Below are 13,382 nucleotides of genomic sequence, written 5' to 3'. Positions count from 1 at the left end.
CCTAAGTAGGTGTCAGGGATATAAATTCAGGCCTGGTGGGGGCTTCTGGGAGGAGGCGTGGCCTGATTCACATAACAGTGCTTGAAGCCAGGCCCAGGTGTGTTCAAGCCCTGGCCGCTCAACTCCATGACCTTGGGCAGAGTTATTTGTCCTCTCTGAGTCCTTATCTGTCAACTCTGCCAATAACCTCTTTCCTAAGGGATCACTGAAGGCATTGAAGGAGGTCACCTAAGACCTCTGACATAAAGCACGGTGCGATAAATCCCCCCCCAACACGATCTCCACAGCCTCACCAGGACACGTAATACAGCGCCACTTGCAAAGCGCCCTGTGCCCCTTGTATACTTTCTCACATTGTATTCCCATCATGACCCTAGGAGGTAGGTTATGTTAGTGTCACACTCATCTTGCAGATAAGAAAACAGAAGCACGGGGAAGTTATGTAACCGGCTCAAGGTCAGCCAGCGTGGCAGAGCTGGAAGCGACTGTCACAGTGACTGGTGGGCAACTTGATTTGCACGGTAAGTTTTCCCATGGAACTTTGGAGGGGGGATGTGAGCCCTACACCCCAAAGCGGACATGGCTCCAGAACCTTCCAGGACCCCCTTGCCGAGGGAGCCCACAGGGAACACAGAAGAGTCAAATGAGGCGACTACGCAGGGACTTTGCAGGTGCTGCCAGGTTCGTGGCCATCAGCCTCTGCTGGGTCTGCCTTCCTCCTCCTCCTCGTTTCCTGGACCAAACTTTATCAGGACGTCCCCTCTTCTCTGGGGCTCCTTCCAGCAAATCCCATTAAAGGCAGGGACCAGGTGAGCAGGAACAGCCTGGATCTCAGAGATCTGGAGACTTCTAGCTACAAAGCATGAAGCATATTTACTTTGTCACCTGAAATTATTTTTGTTTCAAAGGCTTGATTTAGGAAGATCCAGATGTTCACCTGGTCTCCAATTGCTGAAGGAACGTGTGTTTTAAAGGCCAGCCGTCGAAGTACATGCATCCTGCCCTTGCCATTCTGTGGAGGCCGCCTCTGGCCTTGACGTTAAACCAGTTACAGTTCTGTGCTGACGGCACACGTGGCCACGGCCAGGATTTCCCGTGCCTCCACCTCACCGTTTCCTCTCTGCCTCTGAGCTGGTCCCCTTCATTTCTCCCTTCCTCCCTCCCCACAACTTGCTCAGATCTGTGGGTAAATGTGCAGAAATGTTCTGGAAAGTGGGGACATTGAGGCTCCAGGCAGACAGGGGTTCATAGGCCAGCTCAACCATTTCTGGGCTCTACACCCACGGGCAGTTGACCCGAGTGTCAGATGTCCACCTGGAAACTGAGATCACGTGAAGATGGTTTCGTTTGCAGCCTGGCGCAAGATAAAGGAGTAGTAAATGGCGTAAGGGGATAAGCCTTTTGCCCAAAGCTCAGTGTAGTGTGAGGCACGGTGTGTCCTTAGCACTTGTGAAGGGCCTGCTTCCCCCTTGTCTCTCTCCACAGCCTTGGCCTCAGCCATGGATTCCTCCTGCCCTCAGATCTCCCTCCGACGTGGACAGGCCCCGCCACTCCACGGACGCTTCTGTGACTCCCTCCTACCCAAGTAAAACCCACCCGTGCCGGTCTCTGCACAGGGTTCAGCTGGACTGATGAACTAACCTTGGCTGACACTTTAACAGAGTGAGGTGACATCTGATCGAGGCCCGGCGACAATGCTTCAGGGGTGCACAGGCTGCCACTCGCCCAGTATTTCCCAAACATCTGGACCAGGTGCTCACTTCTGCCAGAGCTGCCAAGAACGATGCCCAACTCCCCAAAGGGGGACAGATGGTAACCAGTCTCGGCCCATGGCGGAAGGAAGATCTTTGAATTTGAGGTCACACCGCTTAGGTACCTGCTAGGCCAATCTGTGTGTCCATTATGCCTGCCTTCCCACAGCAAGCCGAGAGCCACGTGAAGGGACAGAAGGGCATCCCCTATAGCCGGTGCCCAGCTGAGGGTGAGGAGAGACGCTGCACCAGGGTCCAGAGATCAGGGCTTAGATCTCACTCTGCTCATGACTCATGCACGACACAGGCAGCTCATTACCCGCTGTTGTGGCTAAAAGGCTGTAACAGCACCGGCCCCTCCCTGCCTCATAACGGTGACTCGGAGGATTAAGGAGGAAACGAGCGCTAAGCTTGGTGAATGCAGCTTTGTCCCCCAGCTGGTCCCTCTGATTATTCCACAAAACCGATGGGAAATAGCAAAGGTCAACGTTCTCTTTATGGGAGGTTGAGGTCCTCACTGGGTGTGGTTCTGAGCTCCGTGTCTGTGTCACCCTCATCTGGGGTGAGGCCCTGGGGTCAGACAGAAAAGGGGGGTTAGAGGGAACATCGTCCAAGCTCTGGCCACGTGCCTGGGGCATTTCACATGGCAAGTCAGCTAAAGAAATGGATCTTGCTGGGCCTTCTGGAAACTTCTAGTAGCAAAAACCACAGACTGAACAGTACCTGTCAAGGCTGGAGCGAGCAGGATGAAAGCTGTCTCTCCACGATGCTGGCTTTCAGCGCTGGCCCCCCCCTTGCTCTCCACTTATGTGATTTGGTTTTGTGGTCTCTCTCGGTGGAAAGCCTCTAGGACGCTAGTGGCTGAAGCCAGAGCCCTAGAAGGACAGGAGGAGGGAGAGAGGCAGATGGGGCGGCTGTGGCCCAGCTGCACGGAGCCAGCTAGGAGAGGCCACTTCCCTCCGTGCTGTGGCTTTTCCCACTCAAGATCTGGAGGTGCCTCGGTGAAAGGTCTAGGTGGGATTAAACCAATTCTGCCAGCCCAAGAATATCGCTCGCCATCCAGCTGTACCAGGATTGAGTCATCCACCACTGCCGTCACTGATCTTCAACACACTCTGAAAGGAGTTCAGGGTGGAGATCAGGAATGAGGTGCTCTGGGCTCTGGGAAAACTGGCAGAACAGCCTTCGGTTAGATATTTTCAGGAGAAAATTTTATGAACACAAGCTCTTGCGTCTTCTCATACTTGGAAAAGCGTTAAAATCTTTAAGTAAGATGTCTATTCCCCGTGGCTAGCGGTAACCTTCTAGCGAGACGTGTGCTTGGTGGCAGGTACCCTTCTCCAAAATCACATATATGCTGATCACCCCTTCCCCCCTTCCGAACAGTTTCTCAGAGCCATCCGAGAGGCTGTGTCCTGGGCTACAGTCCTCGGTAAATCCCCAAATAAAACTGAAAGTCACGGCTCTCACGTGGTGTGTTTTTATTTCAGTCTACAATTCTCCCAAATAATCCAATGGGGGGTAGAGAAGATTCTTTCCAGTTTAATTTTGTGTGATAGATCAGCGGACCAGTACCAGTCTGCTGCCCGTTAGGAACCGGGCCACACAGGAGGTGAGCGAGCGAAGCTTCATCTGCCGCTCCCGGTCGCTCGCATTACCCCCTGAACCATCCTCCCCTGCCCTCCCACCCCGTCTGTGGAAAAACTGTCTTCCAAGAAACCGGTCCCTGGTGCCAAAAATGCTGGGGACTGCTGTGACAGATAATAATTCACATGGTTCAAAATCAAAATAATATAAATTAGATACAATGGGAAATCTCGCTCTACCTCTGCCCCAGTTCACTGATTCCTCCCACTATACCCGCTACTGTTATTAGTTTCTCATGTACCTTTCCCATATTCCTTTCTGTAAATTCAAACGTGTATTTTCACTGTCTTCTCCCTTAAGTGCACAAAAGTTTTAGCGTATGGTACATCCTGGTATCGGTCAGGGTCTCTGTAGGAAGCGAATGGCAGAGTCGAGCTGGATAAGTGAAGAAGAGTTAGTGAAAGGCTGTTGACAAAGGTGTGGTTGGCTGAGGGGGGAAGGAACAGGAATGTGAAATTCGCCAGGGCTGGGGACCATGGAGAGCCTGCAGGGATGAGAGATAGGAGATGCTGGAAGCCAGAGATTGAGAGACAGAGAGAGACAGCACTTTGTGGAGAGGCCTCAAGGTAGAGGGACAAGGTACCGCAATGCAGGGAAGGAGCCCGGGACTAAACACCTGCCCTCAGACGCCACTCATGCCCTGGATCTTCAGCAGGGCCCCCATCGGCCAACCCACCTCAGGAGTCTGGGGCAAAGAGGCCTGTGTGTGTAGACGTTACAAGCCAGCCTCCCGAGACCCAGAGCAGGCTGAGAGGGGTGTGGGTGTCTCGCAGGGGGGCCCCCGCAGAACACGCAGGACACCCTGCCCCACCCCCGCCCCGGGACAGCTGATCCCAGAGAGCTTTCCACGTTATTTGCTGAGGTGGCTACTAGCATTGCTTGGTTCCACTTCCCCACCTTCCCCGCCAGCACTGCCACCAAACTTCTCAGCCGCTGCTGCCCAGCACCCCAGAGGGTATTACAACGCCCTGCGTAATGTGGCGAAGGGTCCCAGTGTCGGCCAGCCGGCTGGGGAGATCCTTCCCTTCAAAACCAAGTGAAAATCTTCAGCTGCCTTGCACCTCCCTGCCAGCAGCAGCTCAGGGCTCTTGGGGATCCTTCCAAGCATTTCTGGGTACCTGTCACGTCGTCCTTGCCTGACCCCTCGTCCGGCACCCTTGTTCCTCACTTTCCCTCCTCCCCTTGGGCTCTCGGGCCACTGCCTGGCACATCACCGTCCTCACCCAGCCCTGATGTCCAAGCAGGGACACGGCGTCCCCAGCCCCACACGGTCTGTCCTTGGGGTGTAGGGACAGCAGAGGAGTATCATGGCATAGATCAGTAACCCATTTAAAATTTATCAGCTGACCTCACTGCTGGCAAAACTCACTGCTGGCCCTGCCCCAGGGGCTTGGGGAGTCCTTCCTCAGCCACCTGTTCCCTGGTCTCTGGCTACTGTCGTGTTCCTGGGCTTCCCTCCCATCCTCTCTTCGTTTTCTCTGTCCCCTGAAACCCAGCCCCGGGCCACACTTGCCTGTCCTCTTCCTAGTCTGTTACTTTCTCTTCTCCTTTCTCACACGAAGCAGTTGAGCTCCCGTTTGCCTCAAAGTCTCCTCCAGGTCTGGGTCCAATTACTGGCTCTCTCCAACCAAAGGGCTGTTCTCTCTCCAGCTGATTCCCACTGACTCAGTGCCATCCAGTAGAAAGAGAATATGAACCCCATACAAAATATGAAATTTTCCAGTGGCTACATTTAAGAGAAATTAAAAGAAACAGGTGAGATTAATTTTAATATGCTCTACTTAACCCAATATATCCAAAATATTATCAGTTCAACATTTACTCAGCATAAAATTATGCGTTATTTTAATTCCGGTAAATGACAAGCTATTTTAAATCCACTGTGTATTTGGCGCTTAACGGCACATCTCAATTCAGACTAACCACCTTTTGCACGCTCGGTAACCACACATGACTGGTGGTGACCATGCTGGGCAGACTAGCCCCAGAATACAGAAAGACCTGCGACCGCCTTTTAAACAATAACCAGATTCCACCACTTAGTGGGTACAATGGATTCCTAGAAATATAAGCACTGAATTACGTCTGAGATTTTCATAGCTGGTGCCAAGATGCCCTCTGGAAGCTGTCACAAATGACGTTCTTGAAATTGCTGACTTACCATGTCATCACCAACACTGGATATTAGGGTGGATGGATGTAAAGTATAATTTGCATTTCCCTGGTGATGTGTAAGACTAAGCTCTTTTCATCTGTTTACTAGCCATATTCATATTCTCTTCTGTGAATTAATTATCTGTGCCCTTTACCCATTTTTCTATTAGATTTATTGCCTTTTTTTTGAAACTTGAGTTTAAGAGACTTGCTTTGTTCTCAGTGGGCCCTCTTCCATCTGAAGTGTTTCTTTGGCACTAGGATATTTTCTTCTAATATATCTTTTTATTTCCTCCTCTCCATTCTCTGTGTTCTCTCCTCTGAAGCTTCCATAAGAAAGGTATCTGTGCTTGACTTTACACCTCATGTCACATAACTTAAAAAACAATGGCATCTTTCTTTTTTTCTAACACATTTTTAGGGAATCCTTTAGCTTGATCTTCCAGCTTACTAATTAGGTTTTCAGTTATCTATTTAGCACATTTATTGAGTTTTTAAAACTTTGTCAGTCATGGTTTTAATTCCCAAGAACTCTTATTATATCTTTTTCATAGAGGCTTTATTTTTTAGGTGGATGTGATATTCTCTTAACTCTCTCTGGGATATTCATTTTAATTCCTTACAGTTTTCTTCTGTTTTGGGTAGTCTGTTTTCTTGGAGTCCATTCTATTTTTTTTTTTTTTTTTTTTTTGCAGTACACGGGCCTCTCACTGTTGTGGCCTCTCCCGTTGTGGAGCACAGGCTCCGGACGCGCAGGCTCAGTGGCCATGGCTCACGGGCCCAGCCGCTCCGCGGCATGTGGGATCCTCCCGGACCGGGACATGAACCGGTGTCCCCTGCATCGGCAGGCGGACTCTCAACCACTGCGCCACCAGGGAAGCCCCCATTCTATTTTTGTGCCTCTCTCAGGCTCTGGCTTTTCTGAAATATCTAGCAATTCTAACGTAGCTCTTAACATTGTAGATGACCATCTGGGCTGAACTGTATTGGCGGCTGGGGGACACTTCCTTACCCCCATGAGAATCCCATTCCTCTGGCAGGGAATGCAGCTGTTGATACAGGAGCCAGCCTCAGGTGACTGCGTGTGCAGAGAGTGGTCAGTGGACAGTGGAAAGGAACCATTCACCACCCTACAGTCCGTATCTAGCTCACTCTTTCACCCAGGTCACGTTGCCTCTGTTCTGGAACTCTGCTGGGAAAATTCACTCTGTGATGATTGTGCATTTAGCCCTGTGGCATTACAGCTTCGTTTTAATTTCTTCACCAACTTGTTCTTATATTTGTCTTATGTTTCCCGGAATTTCTTAATCTTCTGGACATTGATCCCATTCCTCCTGACTGCCCACAACCACGAGCACTCTTTTTATTTCTGAATTTCTTGTCATTTCAGTGGAATTTAGGGAAGAAGAGGGGTACACACCACTGTGTGCTTAGCCATGTTGAACTGTAAGACACTTATTCTGCACTTAGCATCATTTCATGAGAATGGTTGTCAGAAGTGAGTCAGTTGGATCAAAGAGCAGGAACATTTTTTGAGGTTGTCGATACACAGTTTAAACTGCTTGCTAGACTGAGGAGTGAAACAGAGGGAAAGGACCCAGCTTGGGCAGAGAGAGAGCTGGGTTACAATCACAGTTCCTCCCCTTGCCAGATGTGTAAACTGAGTCAGGGAACCTCTCTGAACTTCAGTTTCCTCATCAGTAAAATGGGCATGATAATGGTACCAGCATTTAGGAATACTGTGAGAGGGCTTCCCTGGTGGCGCAGTGGTTGAGAGTCCTGTGCTCCGCAACGGGAGAGGCCACAACAGTGAGAGGCCCACGTACCGCAAAAAAAAAAGAATACTGTGAGGATGAACTGTACGAAGCATCTTCCCCAGAGCCCAGCCTATAGAAGGTGCTCAATAAATGCTGTTCGTCAGCATTGTTTCAAGTAAGTGGTTTGTCAGCATCAAAGAATCGTGGATTCAACTGGGTGTTTGGAAAAGCGTTCCCTTCTTGGTCATCGGCACTTCACGCTCTCAGATAAATCACTGCCCAGCTTGGTACCTCCATCTCCAAAGACAGAAGTCTCCTTCCTGCCTGCCTTTCTGTGAAGGCTTCTGTGAAGATTCACTGCTGTTTCGAAAGCCCTTACAGATGCTCCAGTGAAAATCCCTGTGCATCCTTGGAGCTGTCTTCATTGGAAGGATGGGTCCTGAGCCCCTGCCACCAGCTCCAGAATGAATCTCCATGAGATTCTAAGCTTGGTCAAGTGTAAACTCCTGTGGAAGAAAAGATCTGGTCCTTATCCTGGGCCAACTTCCGGAAATGTAATTTCTTCCTCAGCTGGGACGTTGGGTCTTATGACTCCTTTTCCTATTTGACAACTTATTAATCAGAAATCTCCAGCAAACCTGCTCCAGGGAGGCGGGCTGAGCCCTCACCACGGCCACATGCCAGTCGAGGCTCAGGATGTCAGGAACCAAGTGTTTCTGCCCAGCCCAGATGAAGGGCGGCTCCTGTGAGAACCTCCAAAGTCACTGGCTCAGGGGTGCAATGGCCGGGGTCGGGGATGCAGGATGGCAAAGAGAGAAAGAAGTTTGTACCTGTAGAACCGAGGCAGGCCCAGTCCGGAGGTCAGCCAGGGCCAGCACTGTGAGAGGTCACTGAGGCGGGATTCTGGCAGACTGGAACTGAGGCCAAGGTGGGACGGGTGGGAACGGACGGGCAGGGGAGGGGAGAGCTCATTTGAAGAATAACAGGAAAGTTGTAGGGCGACCATGAGGCCTGCCAGGTTTTGTTTTTGTCTTGATTCAGTAAGCAACAAACAAACAAGGTGCAGGGCATGGACTGGACTGGGAACTGGCCTTTCTCAGTAAGAGTCACCACTATAAGAATCTCTTCCTTTCTCCCTCTCTCCTGGTCCCACTCACAGCAGGGTTGGTGGCCACCAAGCTGGAAAGGGGCAGGACGGAGGCAGGTAGGGCCAGCAGGAAATGCCTTCCGGAGGTCGAACCAATAGAGGGCATGGGGTGTGGGCGAGTCCCTCAAGGAGAAGGGAGGGTTCACTCACCAAAGGGCTCCTCCCCCATCCCTTTAGCTCCTCTCCCACACAACCGGCCCTTCCCTCTGCTCCCCAAAGGGCTGTGTGCAGCCAACACAGGAGTCCCATCTGTGAGCCCTACTTTAGTAACAGGGAGACAATGACGATGGCTAAATACACCCCTTGACTTTTGCTGGTGAGATAGAAAAGCGAGGCACAGAGAGACTGGAGAATGTGTTCAAGGGCACACAGCAGGAGCGGGGAAGCAGAAGTTAAAACCAGAACCTCTGCACAGTACAGGTGAAATGACCCCAGAAGCTCTAGAAGGAGTAAACGCCAAGGTTCCCAGAAGGCTCTCAGAGCACCCAGCACCGTGGGGAGGCAGCAAGTCCTATCGAGGGCTGGACTGGAAAGATGGTGAGCGGGTGTGAAGTCAGGAGCAGCCCTTGGGAGGTGAATTCTGGCTCCACTTCCCTGGTAAATCTCAAATGCTCCTCATGTTTGGGGAGATGAAGAGTAGAAAAAAGGAGAAGGAATGATTCTTAAATGCTGTCTGGACTCCCTTCTAGGTTCCAGCATCTCTCCCGGGTCCCTGCCCGATGGTGGAGGGCACCCCCCCCCCCCGTCGCTGACCCGCTTTCACGTCCGGGGTTTCCGGGTCTCCGCGTGCAACCTGCCCACCCTCCTGGGGGCTCACTCTTCTTAGATCTGAATCCTCAATACAGGGACTTCTTTCGGAGAAATAGCTAGATTTCTTTCTGATTACAAGTAAAATGCATGCTAAAGGCAAAAAAAATAAAGAAATTAGGAAATGCATGAACATAAAGAATCTTTCAAACAGTACATCTACAGGATAAAGAGCTATTCAGCCATAAAAAAGACTGAGGACTTTTGTGATATCTCAGTATGGACAAGATTCATAATTACATGAGAAAACTAAGGTGCTGGACGGAGTGAGAGCATTGTCGACTTGCGTCAAATTCTCCCAAAGGGAGCTCGGCCAACGGGCGACACGAGTTGCTCTCTAGAAGGAGAACCGGGTGGCTTGGAGGAGATTTGTCACCAGATAGTCTTCTAGAGCTTCTGATTTTTATGCCATGTGACTGTATTACTTTTTCAAAGATTAAATAAAAATCTGAAAAAGAACAGTTTATTATGTAGGACTCAGTGAAAATCACTCCCTCGATATATATCCTTCCAAATTTTCTTTTCTGTACACACACATTTTATTTCTATAATATTGAGATCATGCTACAATGAATTATAATCCGCTTTATGCCTCATTTACTATAGTGTGGATAACTTTCCATATTAGTATATATCAATCACATGGTGAATTTAAGCCGCTGCAGAGTAATTCATGATATACTTTTACAATATTTTTTAACTCATTCCCTATAATCTTTAACCGTTTTATTGACATGCACGTACCATAAAATTCATCCACTTTAAGTGTACAGTTCAGTGGGGTTTAGTATATAGTCACAGAATTGCGCAAGCATCACTACAATCTCATTTCAGAACATTTTCATCACCCCAGAAAGAAAACACACGCCCATCCTTCCCCTTCTCCCAACCCTAGGCAACCACACTAGTCTACTTTCTGGCTCTAGGGATTTGCCTATTCTAGACATTTCTTATAAATGGAATCATTGGTGTCTGGCTTCTTACTACACTGTTTTCTAGGTGCACCCATGTGGTAATACGAATCAGTACTTTATTCTTTTTGTTGATGAATAATATTCCGTTGTACGGATAGTTCACATTTTGTTTGTCCATTCATCAGTTGATGGACATTAGGGTTTTTTCTCCTTTTTGGCTCTTATAAATAATGCTGCTATGAACATTCACGGGCAAGTTTTTTTTTTTTTAATAAATTTATTTATTTAATTTTATTTTTGGCTGCATTGGGTCTTCGTTGCTGCATGAGGGCTTTCTCTAGTTGTGGCGAGCAGGGGCTACTCTTCATCGCGATGCACGGGCTTCTCACTGCGGTGGCTTCTCTTGCTGCAGAGCATGGGCTCTAGGTGTGCGGGCTTCAGTAGTTGTGGCACACGGGCTCAGTAGTTGTGTCTCGCGGGCTCTAGAGCACAGGCTCAGTAGTTGTGGCTCACGGGCTTAGTTGCTCCGCAGCATGTGGGATCTTCCCGGACCAGGGCTCGAACCCGTGTCTCCTGCATTGGCAGGCGTATTCTTAACCACTGCACCACCGGGGAAGCCCTCTCGTGCAAGTTTCTTTTAACACGTTTTCAATTCTCCTAGAAGCGGAATGACTGGCCATATGATACAGCACATTTACCTTTTTGGGGAACCGCCAAGCTGCTGTCCAAAAGGACCCCTCCACTTTACACTCTCACCTGCAAGGTACGAGGGTTTCAATTTCTCCATGTGTCCCCCAACTCTTGCTATTTTCTGCGGCTTTGGTTATAGCCATCCTAGTGGATGTGAAGTGGTATGTTGCTATGATTGACATTTCTCTAATGCCTCATGACGACTAAGACACCGAGCATCTTTTCATGTGCTTGATGGCCACTTGTATATCTTCTTTGGAGAAATGTCTATTCAGACGTTTTAAAATTGGGTTGTCTTTTTATGGCTGAGTTGTAAGAGTTCTTATATACTCAGGATACAAGTCCCTTATCAGATATATGATTGGAAAATATTTTCTCCCATTCTGTGGGTTGTCTTTTCTTTTCTTAGTGGTGTCATTTGTAACAACAACAATAAAATGCTTTTATTTTAACGAATCTAATGAATTGTGCTTTTTGTGTCGTGTCTAAGAGACCACTGTTTGGTTAAATGTTTGGTATAATTCACCAGTGAATCCATATGGGCCTGGGTTTTTCTTTGAGGGAGGTTTTAACATTACTAATTCAATCTCTCTACTTACTGTAAGTCTGTTCACAATGTCTATTTCTCCTTGAGTTCGTCTTTCTAGTTTGTGTCTTTCTAAGAATTTATTCATTTCATCTTCGTTATCCACTTTGATAGCATACAGTTATTCACAGCAGTCCCTTAAAAACCCTTTTGTTTTTGTAAGGTCAATAGTGAAGCCCCACTTTCATTCCTGATTTCTGCTCTTCCTTTGTTCATGTCATAGCCCCTGTCCATTCCTCTCTCCTCTCCTCCCATCCCCAGTGTAGGGCCTGGACTCTGGAAGGTTCCACCCATTAATTGCCTTGTAATCCAATATGGTTAAGTGCCAATGGAAAACTGTTGTAGACCAACTCAGAAATGCAAAACCAAAACATCTTGGTGCGACCAAAATACTGCAGCTTTACCATCAGGGGTATCTCTGCTTGGTATCGTTGCTTGCACAGACCCAGTTTCCTGGGGTGGCATGGGTGACACTCTCATCCCAACAGGAATCAGTTTTTCTGTTTCCAAATGCACTTGAGAACCACTAATTCGGGACTTCCTTGGTGGTCCAGCGGGTAAGACTCCACGCTCCCAATGCAGGGGGCCCAGGTCCGATCCCTGGTTGGGGAACTAGATTCCATATGCATGCTGCAACTGAGTTCACAAGCCACAATTAAGAAGCCCACATGCAGCAACTAAAAAAGATCCCACGTGCCACGACGAACATCCCACGTGCTGCAACTAAGACCCGGTGCAGCCAAAATACGTAAATAAATATTTTTTAAAAAAAGAAAGAAAGAAAAGATTCTCAACATCTCTAATCATGAGGAAAATACAAATCAAAACCACAATGAGATATCACCTCACACCCATTAGGATGGCCACTATCAAAAAAACAGAAAATAGGAATTCCAAAGCAGCCGCACTAAAAAAAAAAAAGAAAAGAAAAGAACCACTAATTAGGGATTTCCCTGGTGGCACAGTGGCTAAGAATCTGCCTGCCAATGCAGGGTACACGGGCTCGATCCCTGGTCCAGGAAGATCCCACATGCTGTGGAGCAACTAAGCCCGTGCGCCACAACTACTGAAGCCCGCACACCTAGAGCCCATGCTCCGCAACAAGAGAAGCCACCCCAATGAGAAGCCCACGCACCGCAACGAAGAGTAGCCCCTGCTGGCTGCAACTAGAGAAAGCCCGCGCGCAGCAACGAAGACCCAACGCAGCCAAAAATAAACACATAAAATAAATTTATGAAAGAAAAGAACCACTAATTATGTCCATCCTGCCCAAAGCTACTTGTTAGCTTTTTCCTTCTCCAGACTGAGAGATTGGCGGGAGGCGGGGATAACTTGGATTGCCTAAGGGGCATAGGACAGCCTGCCACAGCCCTGCCCAGACCCTGGATGCAACCCTCCATAGCTTTCCGGGGGCTGTCTCGCCTTGAGTCATTGCGGAGACGAAGTGCAGGAGGACACCGCCTTACCTGCTCAGTGTAGGCTCCATCACAAGGTCCCATCACTCAGGCTGTCATCCTGGCTCTGCCCCTGGAGGAAGGGAGGACACCCTCCAGCAGCCACCTTGCCTCTTGCAGAATCAGCTTGGTCAACAGGAAGATGAGGGGTAGGACCAGATGGCCTGAAGACCAGCCCAGCCCCTTATGATCAGATTACCAGTGAACAATCTGAGCCTGGGGAAACTCACCCTCCCCCAGGCAGCATTCCCTGGTTTGGTCTTGAGAGTCAAGCTGCCTGGGCTGGAATCCCACCTTCATCTCCTACAGGCTTGCATGTGGCCTTGGGCGAATTATTCAATCTCTGTTTTCTCATTTTCTTCATCTGTAAAATGGAGGCAATACTAGTATGTAGCTCAGGCAGTTGCTGGAGTGGTTGTGAATGAGATGAAATATATAACATATATACAGCTTTCCAACTGTGCCTGGTAGACAG

At 48.9% G+C, this 13,382-nt stretch overlaps 2 long non-coding RNA genes across 2 annotated transcripts; one reads left to right on the top strand and one right to left on the bottom strand.

Moving 5' to 3' along the window:
* Positions 1-269: 269 nt before the first annotated feature.
* Positions 270-3,212, top strand: LOC132527135 (uncharacterized). Its single transcript, XR_009542872.1, has 2 exons — positions 270-521; positions 672-3,212. It is a non-coding gene; the product is annotated as an uncharacterized LOC132527135 (long non-coding RNA).
* A 1,068-nt stretch (positions 3,213-4,280) lies between these two features.
* On the bottom strand, positions 4,281-13,152 carry LOC132528052 (uncharacterized). Its single transcript, XR_009543121.1, has 3 exons — positions 12,920-13,152; positions 9,210-9,356; positions 4,281-5,124 (listed from the first exon to the last, which is right to left on the bottom strand). It is a non-coding gene; the product is annotated as an uncharacterized LOC132528052 (long non-coding RNA).
* Between the last annotated feature and the right edge of the window lie 230 nt (positions 13,153-13,382).

The sequence above is a fragment of the Lagenorhynchus albirostris genome, chromosome 10 (genome assembly GCF_949774975.1).
Source record: "Lagenorhynchus albirostris chromosome 10, mLagAlb1.1, whole genome shotgun sequence".
NCBI lineage: Eukaryota > Metazoa > Chordata > Mammalia > Artiodactyla > Delphinidae > Lagenorhynchus > Lagenorhynchus albirostris.
This window is presented reverse-complemented; position numbering and strand designations above follow the sequence as displayed.